Below are 6,999 nucleotides of genomic sequence, written 5' to 3' on the forward strand. Positions count from 1 at the left end.
AAACCTTCTGATGTCAAACAATTATTTGTGGGTCAGACACATACGATCCCACTGGGACTTAAGCCTTTCATTTGCCATCTAGTGTGAAATGCTTAGTAATTAGGAAATGAGCGAGATCTTTCTATAACGGTATATATTAATATGAATGTAACAGGCTCAAGCAAACTGCTCTGTAACATTTGTGAGCATTTATTAACACTGCCAAAGCAGTAAGGTAGACTGATAGGCAGGCTACTCTGCAAAAATACAAATTCCACTCTTGCAGAGGTACTGGGATGGCAAAGAGAATATATCTCTGTAGAGGAAAGTGCAGAGAGGGTCAGAAGTTTATGCTTTGACTCTTGTCCCCAGAATCAACTCTTTTTAACTGAGACAATACAGTTATGTATATGATACAGCACTGGTGAGCATCATAATAACACGAGTATCTATTTTTTTTCTGTAATCATGTAAGCTCTAAATGAGTCATTGCCTGTTGGTGACATTTACTGGTACTGATTACATCATCACTACTATGCCATCCTACAGAACATCACAAACTAAACAAGAACCATAATGATCTACCTTTTGAGTCCCATCTCTTTTTCAGACACAGCAAATCTGAGCAATAAACCACCCCAGTTTTGCATTAATTTACAGATATTCTGTCTAAATTTTTCTCTTGTCACATCTGATCTTTGTGCTGCTCAGGCAGTAAAAAAAAGGTTATAGAGGGAGCAGGAACTTTAAAGGTAAGGTTTGGTGGTTGGGGCTTACCTGGCTGTGTAGAGGTCCTAGTGTCACCTAAAAGCCCCTGGGCCAGCCCTGGGTGTGCACGATGAGCTGGGGTTGATAACAGGGAAGCTGGGGGAAAACCACGGTGAAAATGTCCTCATTCTGCATCTGTTGATGGCTACCTGCAGTTGTCCTGATCCCCAGGGAGAGGAGTATAAATTGGGGTAGTCCAAGAGTCACAGTGAAAGGGAATTGTCACCAATTGTCATCAAACTAGTCAGCTTGTAGTCATCAGTACCCACTCTGTTAGGTGATAGCAACTGTCATGTTTTAAATAAGTGCTACAAGGCCTTTAAATCTCTTTTCTGAAGAGCTGCTAAATATTAACATCTGAAGTAAATAGCACTGATTTTTTTCATTTGTCTTGTTTGAGTAATTAGGTCATTATATGTGAAAGTGATTGTTTTATGCATGCCAAGAGCAAATAATGAAGACCTTTGATGAATCCAGTGAGTAGCATGTAAATGTGGGGAAGGAATGCAGAGGCAACTGAATGACCTTTCTAAAACAGAATTTCTTCCTGCGCCACCATTTTTATCTGCATTAAAGTCAGTTAATGCATTTACTTTTTCCTGCTGTGTGTATTCTAGTTGATTCCTCGATGCTTCCTTCTTCTAATAAAATGCACATTGTCCAAAGTGTTTGCAAAATTCTTTAAATAGGCTACTGTGAGCCTGTTTATGAGCCAGCCACTGGCTGCCTGTATAGAACTAAACATTTCCTCTTCCCATAGTTTTCAAGGAGCACTTAGAACTTAAATATTTTGTCAGACTGCATTTATATAATTTTGATATTAATTCTGAGCTATGGATGGTCTTTAGCCACCTCCCCAGCCCCTAAAAATTAAGTTAAATGAAAGTAAAAAAACCATCTAGTTTTATTGCTTGTGATGGTGTTAGTTAAAATATAAAAGACAAGGACTGAACAAGCAATGGAAAATAAACAACCTTTTGTTTCTCAGGACTGATCCTCACAGGAAAGGGTGGATCGACTGTTTCCACTTAGCTGCTAATGTGAGTGAGTACAGGACATTACAACCCCCTGAAACCAGATTGACTCCATGGCACTCAGATTATAAATCAAACTGAGTAAAGCAAAGAAATGGGAAATATGAAAAGACAGGCAATTATTTTGTTTTGCAGGCCTTTCCTTTGAGCCCAGGGTGGGAAAAGAGCTGCTTGTGCCTGTGAGCGCCTTTGCCAGCATGCACTGATGCAGGTGCAAGGGTACTCAGCAGAGGGAAGGTACCCTGACCCCTGACGATGTGGCTGGTGACCTTGTAATCCTGTCTCACATCTTCTGGCTGCCAGTGCAAAATAAAAATCAGTCCTTCAGCAGCACGGCTGGTTGTGAGAGTGAGGATGCCACAGGAAAATTAAGATATCCTGAAGAAGGAAGCAAATGTGGCTGCCTTGGTCTGGAAGGCTTTGTGGGAGGAAAGAGGAGCAGGTGGCTGAAGGCATTTTATCAGACACGTACTTTGCAGGGGTACTTTTGCTTGCAGGTGTACAGCTCTGTATGCACTACCTCTCATTAACTGACTATGGTGATTTAGAAGAAAATGAATTCAAATAGCTAGATTTTTGTGTGTGTGTGTGCAATATGTCAGTGGAAAAAGGGCCTGTTTACAGCAGTAGCTTAGCATAAGTCAGGATAAATGGTTTGAAGGAAAACTGATTTCCCTCCTTGCTGAACTTTACTTTGGTTTTTGGAGTAAGTGTTATCAGAGCACGTGGACAGAATTCACTTTGAATTAAACTAAACCTGAATATGTTCTCAGTGAAGTCCTCTGAAATGCTGTTAACAGCTAGTGGCCATTGAGTCCATGGGACCAGACTAGACCTTGCCTGAAACAACCTCCTTGAACTGTGTACAGTGTGGATACTAGGTCCTCAGGACCTAGGGACAATTTTGAGACAATTCATGATACTTACCATCTTTTGTTTTCTTAAATAAGAATTCATTTTTCTGTGCATGGCAGACAGCAGGTCCAGTAAATCCAAATCATGACATAGCATCTGATAAACTTTACTACAGCTTTCATTTATTTGCTCAGTGGAAAACATGGTAATGTGTTATTGTGCACATGAGATGCTTTGATTCTGTCCTTCATATCCCACTTCACCCCCCTGCCAGCTTAGGCTAACAAAGTGAAGAGTGTGAACCAAACTGCAGTGAATTCTTGCACTTGAGCTTTTATATCAGTCTGCCTACTCTTGGTGTGGGCTGAGCTCTGTTTAGAAGGTGATTTCTAGCCCTTTGTTCTCAGGTTTCTGAAGTGTAGGTCTAAGGAATTATGGAGGGGATTATCATTGACTTCTTTTTTTCTTGTGGGAACGTTACCAAGGTAGCTATGCAAAGCAGGTTGCTAGATAAAAAATAAGCCCTAAATGTAGATCAAAAAGGATAAAGTCTGTGGCAAAATATCCTGAATTTCCTCTTGGGAAAATGTCAGTTTTCCCAGCCAAAAAAATGCAAATTGTACAAAGACATAATAGCAAATTGAGGCAGATCACATATATCAGAAATCTTGTGGGCAGATGCTTCTGTTTACATCTGGCTTGCAGTTTTGAGAGTTGTCAGGGATCATAGAAGATAGAATCAGAGTTTAAAGAATGAACCTCCTATCTGAAATGTAATACAGCAAATAGGAGCTAATTCTGAAATTAATTTCTCATCCATGGGATCACAGGACAAAATAATTCCTTAATGGCTTTGTTAAACTATATGGATCTTAAATCTTCTGTCTACAGAAAACCTATGTCCCTTTGTGATTCTCTGCTATAATAGTGTAAGAGAGGAAAAGATGGATACAGAGGTATCCATTGGGACAGAGGTATCCATTTGTATTTTTAATCCACTGAATACATTACAAACATAATTACCAAATCATTTTCTGTGAATACTATAGAGGAAAAATATTGTTTGTTTGGATGGTTGATCAGGAATGCTTTAGAAGCAAACTCTGAGTCATTATTAAATGTGTAGGTTACTCACTCAAGGTGCAGAAATGCCAGGGTATGAATTAGGGAACCACTCACCCAGAAGAGTAGGAAATACCATGCATGTGCACACCCTACAAACAGAAAGTGTAACAATTTTTCTCTTTGAAACAGGTACCAGTCACAATCCTAGATTCATATTAGAAAGTGTCCACTGGCTTCTGTTTGTGCGAGCAATCACAGGTTAATTAATTAATAAAAGTAATCATCTCTTTGTGGGCAATTTACAAAGCCCCATTTGTCACTGTCATGGCACATTCAACCATCCTGAGCTAAGAAGTGACTACTTAAGCTCCAGAAAGCAAAGCAACCAAATTACAAAATACTAAATGCAGTTGCAAGGGGTTTATCAGCTCCTGTTTCCCCTTATTCTGAGATTTGAGCGCTGCTCTTCTTCCAACATTGCCAGTTTACAACTACAGATTTTGCCCACCGTACGTCTTGATGACTTTGCTGCGTCTGCCTTTTCCTACTTGATGCTGCTGTATAATCCCATTCAATGAACAGCAGGGCTGCGAGGGATCCTAGGGACATGAGCAACTCCTAGCAAAAGAAAATAAAATGTCAGCACCCTCTTTATTTGGATGACAAAATCGTCCTGTACTAGCTGGTTCATTAAAGGGATGTTGCAAGATAGTAATTACAGGGAAAATTCAGCTAGTTTCCCTTTGAAATACATAAAGGTAGTGTTCAGGTAATGGTTCTGGATGTTAGCTCTTTTGATGTTAGCAGGCTTTACACTTACACATCTGGAAGCCTGCACACCTAGCTATAAACAGACGTTGCAGCTATGTTTCACAGCTGGCTTCACAAAAGATCAGCAGGACACACATCACTTACAAACGCCACTCTTTTTTTTCTTTAGCTTGCTTGAAATTGTGTGTTGTTAACTTGTTACTTGCTTTGGTGATTGTTTAATTCATTTTCTTTTCACTTACTTTCAAAGAATAAGCAATCCGGCCCCACAGACTTTGTCGTGTTGCTATAGGAATAGCTGGGGCTGGGGACAGGCATTTGTTCTTGGAAGTCAATTCAAGACCCACTGAGGGGTGCATGAAGGCTTTGCTATGGTGCTGAATGCTCCCAGCCCACTGTGAAAGAGCTGAGGATATCCTGCCAATCAAAGGAGACATGGTAGGGTCAGTTCAGACGCAAGTCTTATTAATTTTAGTCTCTCTAGCCTCATATTTAATTATCTTTTACTTCTAGATTCAACTTCAGTCTGTATGAGGAGTAATAAAATGTCATTATCATTCAAAAACTGCTTTATGGAAGCAATGTCTCTGGAAGACTCCTTAGTGTCACAGCTCAAAAGCAGTATGCATGTTCTTACCCAGAAATGGGAGTAACCATCATTACTTTTTTAAAAACTTGGCAAAAAATGCCATTGTATTTGAGATACTGTTTGATTTAGAGAGTTGGCCCAGTTAAGTGCTGAATTGGTCACACTGCCTGGTGCCAGCTACCCACCTCATGAATAAGCAGGTTTATGGCTATGGTAAACATAAGAGTTTACTACTTAGGACATAAGACCAAGGATTTTCCAAATTCACAAATTCCCTGCTTTTTAATTTGGTCTCATGTTGAACTGTCAGTGTTAGGGTTTGGATAAATCCAGAACCATGGTATTAACAACCTTCAAATTTTCCATTATAACTGGAAGAGTATGTCTGTACAGGCTTGCAAGGAGGTAAGTGTGGCTGGAACAAGTCAGATTGAAGATGAGTCTACTCCAGGATACCACCAGTTTGGTAATGGTTGGCTGCAGACACCTACAGAACAAGATAAAAAGGATCATATAGAGTCATTTTTCCACCTCTAGCCGTATTTGTCAGAGGGACTTTTTGAAATGAAGGTTAAAATCAGGATCATTGTACTCAACAGCTTACAATAGAAGTAACGTTTTACTTGACGACCACAGCTCTGGTATTTGCAGGGAGCAGGAGTTCTGAGACCTCCCTCTCACCCCACAGCAGCCTTGGCAGGGGGCCTTGTCCAAATCTACAGAGTTGAGGTGTAACTTTGTTCTGTAAAATCTTTGGTATCCTGTGCACTCTTTTGTCTTTATCCTTGTGGCTGCTAATAAGTTTTCATTATGGTTTCAATTGAGGTGCCCAGTGCAAATTATTTACTGATTTCTAGCTTTATTGGTCTTCCTTTAAGCCCTTTTGAAAGCAAGCACCACAATTGCCATCTTTCTTTCCTCTGATACTAAGGCTGATGCAAGCAGTAAGCTTCATATCCCAGTTAGTAGTTCAGTGAGTCCATGTCTGAGCTCGTTTAAACTCTGATGCCCTTTGGTGAATAACACAGGTAAATATCCTGTGGTTAATTACCCTGTCATATTTACCCCAGGATAGAAATAGAAAGAAAATAAAATGGACGGGCACTTACACAATTAAAACATTATTTATGTAGAGCTTTTAAATCAATCTGGCAAAATGTGTAACAGGAGTTCATCAGCTCATCTCTCGTAATACGCAGTTTGGTCTAAAACCTTCATTTAATAAACACTTTTACTACAGCAGTGCCCACTCATTGCATTTTTTTAATAAGCACAGAAATTAAGGAATCTCTCATTTTATTCTCTAATTACTTAACAGTGGAGTACAAGAAAGTGTTGTATCTCAGACACAACAGGTTTCTGGACAGACAGTTCCCATCCAAGTCCATCCGTCCTCCCTCCCTTTCTCCTCCCTAGGAACACATTCCTGCAGAACTGTAGTTGAAATCGCTTTGTTATTTTCAGCGTGCTCTGCCAGCTTGCTGCCCATGCCATGACACAGCATTCCTCCTGCTTTGTTTGGGCTGCTCTGATTTGGAGCTGACATTTAGCAAAATTGCATTAATGTCTCCGTTATACAAGACTCCTTGTTGAATGCAGTTAGCTGAAGTTGCAAGTTTTAGACACAAGCATATAAGTGGGGCATCCAGCTATGAATCCCAAAAGGGCGCTCCCCTTTTCCTTGGGGGTGTATGGCTTGTTTTGCCATGAAGCTCGTCTTGGGCATGGGTTGCAGCTCTGAGACAGCTGGATGGGGCAAAACCATTTCAGGGACTGCCATTTACCTTGGCGTTTCAGGCAGCAGGCAGTGTGGGGAGGACTTTTCCAAACCCTACAAAGACCCCCATCATGTACTTGCATGAAGCTGAGCTTAGATTATTTTGGACTGATTATTTTGGTATACCTACTGGGGGGATGTGCTGGGTATATTTCCTTTCT

Source organism: Mesitornis unicolor, unplaced genomic scaffold (genome assembly GCF_000695765.1).
Source record: "Mesitornis unicolor isolate BGI_N332 unplaced genomic scaffold, ASM69576v1 scaffold43801, whole genome shotgun sequence".
NCBI lineage: Eukaryota > Metazoa > Chordata > Aves > Mesitornithiformes > Mesitornithidae > Mesitornis > Mesitornis unicolor.